This window comes from Caretta caretta, chromosome 6 (genome assembly GCF_965140235.1).
Source record: "Caretta caretta isolate rCarCar2 chromosome 6, rCarCar1.hap1, whole genome shotgun sequence".
Classification (NCBI taxonomy): Eukaryota; Metazoa; Chordata; order Testudines; family Cheloniidae; genus Caretta; species Caretta caretta.
In genome coordinates this window covers 70,161,116-70,174,577 of record NC_134211.1, presented here as the reverse complement: position 1 = coordinate 70,174,577, position 13,462 = coordinate 70,161,116, and the positions used below count along the sequence as shown (strand labels likewise).

At 43.6% G+C, this 13,462-nt stretch overlaps 1 protein-coding gene across 1 annotated transcript in view; it reads right to left on the bottom strand.

The window, feature by feature from the left end:
* INO80 (INO80 complex ATPase subunit) overlaps positions 1–10,067 on the bottom strand; it is a 134,181-nt gene extending 124,114 nt beyond the window's left edge. The window contains exon 1 of the mRNA XM_048853134.2: positions 9,742–10,067. The gene's annotated coding sequence lies outside the window, so the exon portion shown is untranslated. The remainder of the gene's footprint in view (positions 1–9,741) is intronic.
* Between the last annotated feature and the right edge of the window lie 3,395 nt (positions 10,068–13,462).

The window sequence follows — 13,462 nt, the reverse complement described above, 5'->3', positions numbered from 1 at the left end:
ACTATATATATAAAATGATGGGGTCTAAATTAGCTGTTACCACTCAAGAAAAATCTTGGAGTCACTGCGGATAGTTCTCTCAAACCATCCACTCCATGTGCAGTGGCAATAAAAAAAAAAAAGCTAACAGAATGCTGGGAATAATTAAGAAAGGGATAGATAATAGGACAGAAAATATCATGTTGCCTCTATATAAATCTATGGTACGCCCACATCTTGAATACTGTGTGCAGATGTGGCCGTCCCATCTCAAAAAAGATATACTGGAATTGGAAATGGTTCAGAAAAAGGCAACAAAAATTATTAGGGGTATGCAACGGCTTCTGTATGAGGAGAGATTAATAAGACTGGGACTTTTCAGCTTGGAAAAGAGACGGCTAAGGGGAGATATGATTGAAGTCTAGAAAATCATGACTGGTGTAGAGAAAGTAGATAAGGAAGTGTTCTTTACTACTTCTCATAACACAAGAACTAGGGGTCAGCAAATGAAATTCACAGGCAGCAGGTTTAAAACAAATAAAAGGAAGTATTTCTTCACACAATGCACAGTCAACCTGCGGAACTACTTGCCAGAGGATGTTGTGAAGGCCAAGACCATGACAGGGTTCAAAAAAGAACTAGATAAATTCATGGAGGATAGGTCCATCAATGGCTATTAGCCAGGATGGGCAGGAATGGTGTCCCTAGCCTCTGTTTGCCAGAAGCTGGGAATGAGCGACAGGGGATGGATCATTTGTTGATTACCTGTTCTGTTCATTTCCTCTGGGGCACCTGGCACTGGCCACTGTCGGAAGACAGGATACTAAGCTAGATGGACCTTTGGTCTGACCCAGGTAGGGCCACCCTTACGTGACCCTCTACATTACTAAAGGCAAACGTGAAGTTATGCCAATGGGTGTAGAGTTCTAACCACCTTCAAGTTGGGTAGGAGTAACCTCGATTAACCTTCATCAAGATACACTGAGAAATACTTAAGGTTTAAGCTATTTTTTTTTTAAAGTATTTTGCCCACAGATGTTTCTTTTAGATCACTATTTAGTTGAACTATAATTTAGGTGTGGGGTTTTTTGTTTGCTTTTTTTTCAGTCTGCCTATTACAATGACTAGTCAGTCAACAAACAGCACTAGAGGAGAACTCTCCAAGGACATATTCGGAAAGCCACTAGTTATGTTTTATATTAAGGGGTTTCCAAGGTTTTGGCATTTATTTCCACTAAACAGCAGCAAACATATTGCCTTCTAGAAGCACAGAGAAAGATCAGCTTTAAAACACTGGGTTTTCCAGTTTAAACAAATATTTGCTGGCTATTGCTGACTTTGATTTCAACATGCTTTTACAATAAAAGTCCATTTAAACCAGAAGCCCTATATATGACATATAATTTTTAAGTTGTGTACGTTTCACTTCAAAAACAGAGAACATTTTTATGTATGTCTGGTTGCAACAGTGGATCTTTCTTCAAGATTCTTGCCTTACATTTTTTCCCATGCCTCAGAACCTCTACATCCTAGATGAAGCCCACAGGATTGTTGTTTTCTCCTCCTTTGCATTTAATACTGAGGCCAAATGGTGTGATAACCCACCAACCTGCTGGTGAAAGGTTGACTAGGCTTCCTTTGGAAACCATCAACACTATCCTCTAATCAGCTAGAGAGATCATTATTGAGCAGGGTGAATTAAAAATCACAATTTTTTTAAAAAAACAACAAAATATATTTTTATTTCAAACATTTTTATTATGTTGCTAGTTCTTTATTTTCTTCCCATTTTATAGTCTCTGACTGTTCAAGTGGATATTTTGTACTTGTTTTTATTTTTTTAATTAGTTTTCAAATTCTTATTAGAATTTCAGATTTTGCAGGATTTTCTACTGAGAAGTTTTACACTTAAAATATTCATCTGTGCTGAAAATGACAAGTCCAGGGCCTCACTAACATCCTTTACTGTGAGAACACAAATGCAAAACACAAAGCTGAAAGCAAATAGCTTGTGGTATATTTGCAACCTACATCACGTTCTGATATACTTCCACAAGTCAAGAAAGTTGAAATGTTCCATCAGCATTGGCAGTTTGAAGTCAATGGGACCTTTGCTCTTAGGTCACTTACGTACTTTGAAATATCCATCCTTACATGCCTAAATATGGAGTCTTACCTTAGAAGTCCAATTTTGATAATTTTGGCCTGTGTTTAAAAAAAGTTCACAATAACTTTGCTAATATATTGAACCTCTGTTAACACTGAACCACTACAAAGACTTCATGCCACTAAAAGAAAAGTTGAATAAAAATACAACTGAATCCCTTATGCTGCAAACACTTATGTACATGTTAGTTTTGAGCACGAGTAGTCCACTGAAGTCAACGGTACTATTCATGCAAATAAAATTACATATCTGCTTAAGCATTTGCAGGATCAGGGCCTTCACTTTCAATATTTTCTTTTTTGCCTAATAGTTTAATCAAACTCATATAGGATACCCTACCAGTTGTGCTATTTAAAAAACAAACCCCAAACAGCATTACTGATTTAGTTCACTATCAATTTAAATCTAAAGTCGTAATACCATACATTTTCATGTTAGCATTACAAAGCTTCAATTTGTTTCAAATCAATTTTTTTTGAAGTGATTAAAATTATGGTTTGAATCACTTTACCCTGCTAATGACAAAAAAGGAACTCCTCCAAGGCAGAATAGGCCATATCTCTGACATGTTTGCATAGCTCTGCTGGCCTGGGGGAAGGAAAAGATAGAGGCAGACAGCAGTACTAAGTCCCTGTCTACAGTAGTAAGTTGTATTACTTAAACTATACTGTACAGTGAAAATGGTACAATCCTCCACAGTGTGGACAAAGTTATTCCCAGACAAGAAGGGGAATAAACTATACCATTAGTAGGAAGTGTTATTTACTCCTTCTCATAATACACGAACTAGGGGTCAACAAATGAAATTAATAGGCAACAGGTTTAAAACAAGTAAAAGGAAGTATTTCTTCACACAACATACAGTCAACATGTGGAACTCTGTGCCAGAGGATGTTGTGAAGGCCAAGACTATAACAGAGTTAAAAAAACCAAAAACTAACTACGTTCTGTTTGCCAGAAGCTGGGAATGAGTGACAGGGGACGTATCACTCAATGATTACCTGTTCTGTTCATTTCCTCTGGGGCACCTGGCATTGGTCACTGTCGGAAGACAGGATACTGGGCTAGATGGACCTCTGGTCTGACTCATCATGACCATTCTTATGTTCAGTATAATCAGAGGTAAAAGTAAGCCGGTACAGCATGCTGGCGTGCCATACCAGGGTGGATCGGCTGCCCCAGGTGCAATTTAAAGGAAATGTGGCTCCCACCAGCAGCTGGAGCCCCCGGCCCTTTAAATTGCTGCCAGAGCCCCACTGCCGGAACCCTGGGGTAGCGGCAGCGGGGCTGGGGCGGCAATTTAAAGGGCCCAGGGCAGTAGTGGCGGCTGAGCCCTGGGCCCTTTAAATCGTTCCCAGAGCCCCGCTGCTGCTTCCCCAGGGCTCCGGCAGGCTCCGGGGACAATTTAAAGGGCCCGGGACAGTAGTGGCAGCCAGAGCCTCGTCCCCGGAGCCCTGCTACCGGAGCCCTGGGGAAGTGGCGGCGGGGCTCCGGGGACGATTTAAAGGGCCCCGGGGCTCTTCTTCCCCCAGGGAGGGGGAAGGAGGCACTTGCTGGTACAGGGTGGGCTGGGGCTGGCACTGGCTCTGACCTCCCCCAGGCCCGCCCCTTCCTCCTGAGGCCTCGCCCCTTCCAGGGACCAGAGCTGGCCCCAGCCCAGCCCCATACTGGTAAGTCCCTAGACTTACTTTCACCCCTGAGTATAATATACCTTAATATCAGTATAAACTGTGTCCACATTGGGCTTTTCCCAGTATAACTTTTTTTTAAAAAATGCAAGAGTCATACCCTAATTGAAATAGGTATGGTACTAAAACATTCATAGATAAGGCCTAAGAATGGAACCCAGAACAACAAGACGACAATCTATCAGGCCTCTACAGTTCCTTCACACTTCTGTCACTATTTTTTCCCCTCATCCAACCCTTCATGTTTTGCATTCTAACTAAGAGCCGTTACAAGAGTTTTTCCAGAGCCAAAGAATCCCAGACAAATTGTATTTCTCTCCACTCTCTAAGAGATACATTTCATTTTTCTTTTTCCAGGAAAATTCTCCATTGTGACATATAAAACATAACATCAGAATGGTGCAAGAAATAGCATCAACAGCAACAATGTTCCCAAGGTAAGCATCCAATTTAAAAACAAACATACACAAAGAGGCTGAAGGCCACGTCCACACCAGAAACTTTTGCCAGTATAAATTATGCCAATTAAGAATGCAATTTTTTTTTTTTTTTTTTTTACTGTTTTTAACCAACAAAAGCCCTAGTGCAGATGCAGTTATACCAGACTGCTTTAGCCAGCACAGCTTAATTTGCTTGGGTAACTAGAGGGCTTTTGCTGGTATAAGTTATGTCTACAGTAGGAGGGTTTGCCAATATAGCCATGCAGGTAAACCCTCATTTACACTTGGGGGAATTCCTGTACCACATGAGCAGAATTTTTTTATGCGCAGAAAATACATTCTGTCTTTTGCCCACCAGAGGCCAGCCAGCACGGCTGACTGGCAATAAAAGCCAGCAGCTGGCTGCATTCATAACAGCACCCTGCCCAAAGAGCCAGGTTAGCAGGCACGGGATATGGTGGGGGAAGACAGAGTAGGGCACACAGGGCTACTGGAGGGTCACAGAATGGGGTTCAGAAGGGCTAGTGGAAGGAACAGACTGGGGCAGGGGCTCAGGAGCCAGTAGAGTGACAGCATTAAGCCAGAGGCTAAATGGAAAAGGGACTGCAGGGCCACACAGGGACGGGGGAAGATGTGTCTGACTGAATGGGAAAGGCTAGGCATCAGCCAGGGTTCACCAACAACCCCCACCCTCCCCACAAAAAAGACTGTTTGATACTTTTCTCACCCACACCCAGCTCCCACGAGGTTCGCTCCCGAGCTCCTTCCCTCTCCCTCAGCTCATCCATTATCCCTGACACTCCACGCCTTTGCACTGCTTCGGAGGGGTGCAAGAAATGTTTCTGTAGTGTAGTTTAAATGAACTATTCAAAGTTCTGTACTGATTTATCTAGTAAGGAATTTTCTGTATTGTTACAGACATACTTGCTGACAAGTATTTTGAAACAAATTATCAAAATAACTGAAAGTGGTGTGATTATATGTGTTATTTTGACAAAATTTCCAGAATTTTAAAATACTGTGCACAGAATTTTTAATTTTTTGGTGCAGAATTCCACCCAGGAGTACTTCGTAGCATACACTAGGCCTTAGTAAACCAAGTGTAGTCCCCATTTATTCTTTTTTCTGGGGAAATATTTCTCAGTATAACTTCAGGGTAACAAGCGAGTACATTTATTAACAAAAGATTGCAGGCAGGCAAAGAAAATTTAATTTTACGAACCTATAAATTTCAGTCCCCATTAATGTTAAGCCTGAATAAATACAAATTACTTTGACTACCTGCGTACATATACCTGGGGGGGGGGGGGGGGGGAGCATTTGCGACCCTTTTCAATTTAGGATAAAAAAAAAAAGAGCGATCATTTCTTTGCCTTCTCTGATTGATGGCCCTCATAGCTGAATTTACACTATTATCTTTTTATAGTACATTTCCTTTTGCTACATTACTTTTTTTGCATTTTTTTCAAGAAGGAAATTAAGTGGGATGAAGATCAATTACATTCTGTTAGCTATTTTGAATAATGGGTTCATTATTATTGCACCCAAATATCCCAATCAGGGTTGGGGTCCTACAGATTATAAAAAGGAATTACAAACATGTATGACAGTTTTATTGGAAACATACACACAAGTGGATAAGAGAAAACCTTAATACATATGCATATACCCAATAAACAGAAAAGTCTGACAGTACTTCCAGCAACACAGATACCACCTTTAACTATGTAAACCGCAGACTAGAAAAGTGACTTGGAGAAATCAAGCAATGCAATTGACTATATACTTGTTCAATAAGGGGCAAATCCAGCTCTAGAGGGCAGGGGACTGGATTTCTGGAGCCCCTGCACAAAGACTCACACACATTCTGTGCCCCCTGAAGCACCTGTCTACAGGGGCTTCACGTGCACTTGCCACACAGTGAGAATTAAGTTGCATGTTGAGGGTAATTCAGGACATCTGTTGTTATCCTGGTACACCAGCCTTTCCCTCTGCATAGCTGGGGTACAATTCCAACCTGGAGGTATTTTCAACCCCAGTTTGGAATATTGGCTGTGGAACATTAGAGGAGAGAAGATCTTTCTTCCGCCAGTCCCTAAGGAGATTTCCAGCACACAGGCTTGCCAGGCTGTATGCTTGGTATAGAATTTATACAGTATAACCAAGTGAGTAAGAACTTGTTCCCCCAATTACTAGACAATGTTAAAATACTGCCTTGCAAACATAAATGAGACACAGGGAACACATAGGTTTTCTTTAACTCGCTTTTTGCCATTCTATAAACCTTAAGAACAAGCTCACATTGCAGTCCATTTCTTGTTTTTTCATTACATATTGATCCGAGAACGTTTTTAGTTTCAAGATATTGTTTATGAATAAGGCTAAGATTTTGTCATGGGTATTTTTAGTAAAAGTCAGGGACAGGTCACAGGCAATAATGAAAAATTCACGGAAACCTGTGACCTGTCCCTGACTTTTACTAAAAATATCCAGAATAAAATAAGGAGCCTGGGCAGCTGCGGGTGGTCTGTGAACTCCAGGGTCCCCCTCCACTGGCAGCTCCAGACTCCGGGGGTTCCCCCTGCCACCACGGAGGCTGGGAGCTCTGGGGGTCCCTCCTGCCCGAGAGCGGTGAGGTCCCTCCTGTCGCCCACAGAGGCGGAGAGCTGCGGGGGTCCCGTGCCGCCCGGAGAGCGACGGGGATCACCCCACCGCCCGTGGCGGTCAGGAGCAGCGGGTGTCCCCCCTGCCGCCTGTGGTGGCCTGGAGCTGCAGGAGGTGCACCTGCTGGCAGGGGACCCTGCAGCTCCCAGCCAGGGCTGGCTGAAGTCACAGAGGTCTCTGTAACTAAATCGCAGTCTTATTTATGAAGAATACACTAGAACAGTGATTCTAAAGTGCAGCACATGACCGCATGCAGCCACCAGGAACTTTATGTGTGGCCATCACTACTGGAAGAGAGAGAAACATTGAACAATTCCCTTTCAAGAGCCTTTTGAAACAAACAAAAGTTCATTGACATTTACAACTACTTTACTACAAAAAGAAGCGTGAGAATTGTTACAATTTTTTTAAATGTATATAGTTAATAAAAACCCATGTAACATTTGTAGTATTAATAGTACATATTATTCTTCACAATTGATTATTTTATTTACAAGACACTTCCAAATAATCACATGACAAAATATTATATTAATGACAGTTTAAACTGCCAAAAATGCAGCCACAATGAATTTGCTGTCACTATGTTTGTCCACAGTAAAAATTCATTTGTGAACCACTACATTAGCACATGAAGAATTTGTTACTGCATAAACTAAAGAAAAAATGTATTTAATGTTGGTGGATGTACAGCCACATGACAGTAATGTTTAAACAGTATTAATATAGTTTTGTTCAAATTAAGGAAATATAAACTGTTAAAATTTTAAAAGAATATCCATAAAAAACAGTTTTAGTATAAAATAGTACATTATTCACATATCCATGTGCATGCAAAGGGAAAATGGCATAACTGAGATGAAAATTTACTATATAGGATCATATTAGTAAGATAAAGATTGCTGTACTATTGAGAAATATTATACAATCACATAGAGATTGTATGGTAATGTACTCTTGCAAGGAAGCAGAATTAAGTTTGATCAATGAGTCTTAATTCAACATTTTCTGACTTGTGCACTTACCTGCATAAGCAAAATATTTAACTTTATTTTATTTTACCTTTTAATCAGCAAAGACTCTAAATATGCACGGAGTACCTCATAAACCAACCTCTGTGCCCACCCAACGCATAAGTGCAGGTACCCACCTACATGAAGCTCATTGCAGGATTAGGATTTTAAGAACTGTGTCACATATTTACATTATACAGAAAATTCATAACCACCACTGCCCAGTACAGGACATTGTGGGAGCCAATGTAAAGCTGATTTTACAAACGTGTCAGAATCCTTTAATTCTTAAGATACTGAAACTGGAATACTCAGATCTGATGATTTGACAAAAATTGGTGAAACTTGATTCAGCTGCACAGTAAAATAAAATGCATATATACATTTCAATATGCACATCTTGCCAAACACCCCATACTCCTCCAAGATACAAGAACAAATATCTAAGATCTAAAATAAAAAGAGTATTGAAATTTGACATCTGAATGATAAATGAAAGATTACTTGATGACATGCAAAATGTACAAATATGATTCACATCATCAGTGATGTCAAAAGGACAGTTACAGCTCCCCCTTGCTGCCCATGACAAAAGTAGCTACAGTGTGTGGGTGAACGAATTGGACATTGCACAGTTGGTGTTTGGTGGATTATATTTAGTCTGACAGTTGTGGCTCTGTCTCTATGGAGCAGTGTGTTTGGGATGCATTTACATTCTATAGTCAAGAACAGCAGTAGAGAAGTTTTCACCAGCAACCATAATTATAATCATCAAATCATAGATACTTGTTTACTGGAGATCATTAACCAAACACACAAACTTAATCCCCTCTCTGCATCTACTGTCCTAACAGCAAGATTTCAGGAAAAGTTATGAGTGACTAAACTCAGGATATAAGTATTTATCCCGTCTTTAACAATACTGTTTTCTATCTGCAAACACAACTGTATATATAGAAGCATTAGCCTGTGCAACAGCAAACGTCAGTGTGCCACTTTGCTGGTAATGCATGTTACAAGTATACATACGACACATGTCCCAGCTCTTTTAGCCATGCAACGGCAAGCACCATTGTGCAATACGATTCCTTGAGCTTATAGGTACAGATATGAAACAGCCCCCAGTCCTTGTTTTTGAGCAACATTATTGCATCTGGGTGCTACAAGTGCCATAAGGAGACATGGCACTGATTATCACTTTCATGGGACAATACTGGAGATGCGTATGAGATACAGGTGTGCCACGCACCCTGACTCCCTCCGCTGGGCAGCAGCAAGTAATCTGCGTGCAGATTACTGCACGTGTGCTCCAGGTACCAGCCCGACCCGCAGAGCCGGCTGTCACCCCCCGTGTGACACGGTTACGCGTGTGCATGACAAGTGTGAGTACACCTCACACCCGGCTGCCGCGTCGTGCAGCGCCCGGGCACGTGGGCCTTCCCGGTACAAGCTGGGACACATCGCCCCGGCGAGCTCCACAGCCCAGCCCAGCCCAACGCACACGCCCCTCCCCCCGCTCGAGGGGCAGCTCCTCCAGGGTCCGGGGGGGCCCGAAGCGGTCTCCAGAGCCAACCGTGCCCGGGGGCCCCTCCCCCCGCGCTGATATCGGGGTGTGTCCCCGGGGAGGGAGAGAAGAGACCTGCCCCTTTAAGAAGAGACCCGGCTGCTGCGGCCACTGCTTGGGGGGGGAGGTGGGGGAGAAGCTGCGGCCTGGCCGGGCCCTGCAGCCGCCTCTAGGCGCTCTCCGCCCCGGGCGAGCGTGCCCTTGCCCGGCCGCCGCTGTAGCTCACCTGGGTGGCGGGCCCGGCTGCGGCGCGGGAGCGGCGGGGGGCTGGGGGTGTCTCCTGGGCTGGCTCCCCCGCTCTCTCCACCCGGCCTCTCGCCCTGCGCTGCCTGGGCTGGCTCAGCCTGTCTCCTGCCGCGGGGCCCTCTCAGCTCCTGCCTCGCCAAGATGGCGGCCGCGCTGCTGCTGAGGAGGAGGAGGCGGCGGCTGCGGGCGCTGGGACGGCGGCGGCGGCCACTTTCGCTCACTGAGAGGAGAGGAGCAGGGACACGGGGAGCCATGGCGGGGGGGAGGAGAGGCGCCATGGCCAGGCCTAAACAATCGAGCCCCGCACGCCCACCCGTTACCCCGAACCCCACCCCGCAACCGCCGCCCCGCGCGTAAGGCGGCTTCTGCCGCACAGCCCCCGCGTCCACACCCCGGGGCCGCCCCCCACACATTTGTCGCGCGGGGTCCGCACTCATCGATGCGCTCCTAGGTCCGATTGGTAGAGCCTGGCAATGACGAAAATTGCCGAAGGGATTCGGCCAAGGTGGTCGGGGTGAGACAGCAAATCTCGCGTGAGGGAGGAGGAAACCCTCGCGATGGTTAGGATCAGAAGGGGCGGGGTCTGATAGTCGGAAGGGGCGTGTGTTTGTGGTTGGCCAGGCTTGGTGGGTGCGCGTGGAGCGGGTGAGGGACCTAGTGGGGCCTCTCCGCTGCAGGCCACGGCAGCAAGGCCTCTGTGAGACTCCTACGTCTCCCCAGGGTGCCCCAAGGCACAGGCAGCAGCCACCTGCCAGTACCCCCCCACTGTGACAAGGCGCAAGCAAGTGGTCAAGGGGCAGTTGCAGTAGTCCAACTGGAGCACCCTCCCATCGGGCAGGCAGCAACGATGAGCGGGGTTAAGTGACTGCTGATTTCCCCCCCAGCTGTGCAACTGCACCTTGCTCCATGCTCATCTCTTCCTGGATGTGGTGGAGGCACAGAGTGGGGTCCTTCTGCATGCAAGAGATACGCACCCCTTACCTGGGCACAGGATTTCCCTCCTGAATAAGACCATAAAGGGCAGGACTGAGAGCTGCAAGATGCACACCAAAGTGCCAGGGCAAGTTGCGAGCCTCACAGCTGTGGAGAATTAGTAGTAGTAGAAAATGTATTTTGAAAGCACTCAAAAGCCTGATCTGGTGCCCCATTGTGCTGGGTAATATATAAATAAAGAGACAATCTGTGCCATGAAGAATGACTTCTCCATGTTTTATCACCAGTGTCAATCCAGAGGGATCACCACCAAGTTGAGAAGCAGCTCAGTCTTCAGGCCCATTCAATCCGTGGCCTCTGCTATTGAAGCAACCAGTACATGTGCTAATGGGGGTATTTGCAATGTAGACATTTGGCTATGGAGACCTGGACTGAGACCAATCACTCACTCGCTCACTCACTCACTCATGTGTAAACTATCAAAACCCATCAAGTAGTTTAATTCACAACTGTCAGAACTGGACATGAACGCTAGACCAGAAGTTCAAGATTTTATATCTTGTTACTAATCCTTTGAGTAATCAAGTCTCCTAGAAATGTATTGTGATAGATTTTGAGATATATAGGTAGGAGCTTGGTGTGAAGCAAGATGGATAGTAGGAAGAGCCAGGTGACAAGTTGGGGTAGCAGTAGTGGGACATAAGCAGGCATCATTGTTCCCTCTAAGCTGTGCGCATTTCCGTGTGCACACAGATCCTAAACCCCGTGCACACAACGAAACACTATGCACACAAAAATTTGCACAGAAGAATGTTTTTGCACACACGTCCTGTCAAAAAATAGAGGGAACATTGGCAGGGATCCCAGTTTTCTGTGATAAAACCTCCAAAATTCTCAGATAAAAAAACATTAAAATCTGCATTTTTCTACAATTAAAATTAAATGCTGAACTTTAGTTTTTCTAGCCATAATATATATAGGTATCGGTTGAACACAATGTTTTATTGATATATTTCCAATTGTTAAGCTAGTTCAAAACCTACCAGTGCCATCAATCATAATAAAATACAATTAATAGAATGATCCAGTCACAGTGCATTGTTTCTTTAATGTTGTCAATGGCTGCGCTGTTTTAGGTCTTTTGTTTTCATTTCTTTTAATTCAGTTTATGTTTAGCGCTTTCCATGTGTTCTACAAGTGACTGCCTTCAAACATAATCTATAGCTTTGCTGCATACAGTAGAGAAAAGCATATCACCATCAATGTGAAATTTGTCCTTTACAACCTCAGTGACACAATGTTAAGGGGTGATTTTTAGTGTTCGGCATCTTTCCATAATTTTAATTATGTCTGGAGGTTGAAGTGAAATTTGAGATGCATTAAAACATGAACTCCTAAACACCACTGAGTAACCTCTATACACCAGAAGCAGTTTATTGGAGTATGTTTAGCTATGTAAATTTAAAGCGCATTCAAAAATCAACCACAAAGGGGGAAGTTTGTGTGTACTGAGTAAGTGACACCAGTACTTTCAGTAAAATTCAGTTAATAGCTAATGTTTTTATTTTTTTACAAAATGCAAAAACTAAAGATACTCTGTAAAAATGTAAATTCTGCATTTTTCTGTGGCAAATGGATTTCTAGAATCCCTGGACAAGACACTGCAGCTGAGCTCCTTTATTACTGCTACTCGGAAGCCAGGATGGTCTCTGCACTAGAGTAAGCACACATTTTAGTGCCTTTTCAGAAGAAAGCAGACCAGCTGTACTATCATCTTGTACAGGTTTCAGAGTAACAGCTGTGTTAGTCTGTATTCGCAAAAAGAAAAGGAGTACTTGTGGCACCTTAGAGACTAACCAATTTATTTGAGCATGAGCTTTCGTGAGCTACAGCTCACTTAATCGGATGCATACCGTGGAAACTGCCGTGGATGTGGAAACATCTTGTAGTGGGCCTACTTGCAACTAATCATATCTGCAATACATATTCCCTGTACTCCTTTCCCATCCATTCTACACCACCTTCAGTCCTTCCTTACTGTATGCCAAAATGAAGGATCTGGTCTCACAACTGGGCCACTCAACTGCTTCAGGAACGATTGGTTGCTTCAGGAATTGTCATCATCAGAGGCAAAGGATATCCTGAAGTAACTAGTAAACAATTAATTAATTAAACTCAGGATTTTGAGCAGGAAGACTGCAGGTTATGCTAAAATATGTACAGACCACATTCAAAATATTCTGTACACAAGAGTGATCAACAGCTGCAGTAGTCACATTACTTTAGGATTTTCTAATTAATTCATGGTTGCCATGATCTCAAGTAAGTCCACAGAGGGATCACAAACCACATTCTATGTTTTTATACCAGGCTCGTTGCCATGATACTAAACTCCTTACAGGTTTTTGATGTATTTATTTTAAACAAAGTATCTTATACTAAGTATTAAGCAGCTCTAATAAACATGAATTGAATGTAACTTAAGAAACAATTTTATTTGTGACTATGCTATAGAGCGCACCTATGAGTTTCTCTAACAAGGTGCTTCTACCTTTAATATATGGCCCTACTACTTAGAAAGACCCAAGCCAAGGGTTTGAGCTAACCTTCAACAAAGGTTTCAGAGTAGCAGCCGTGTTAGTCTGTATGCGCAAAAAGAAAAGGAGGACTTGTGGCACCTTAGAGACTAACCAATTTATTTGAGCATAAGCTTTCGTGAGCATCCGATGAAGTGAGCTGTAGCTCACAAAAGCTTATGCTCAAATAAA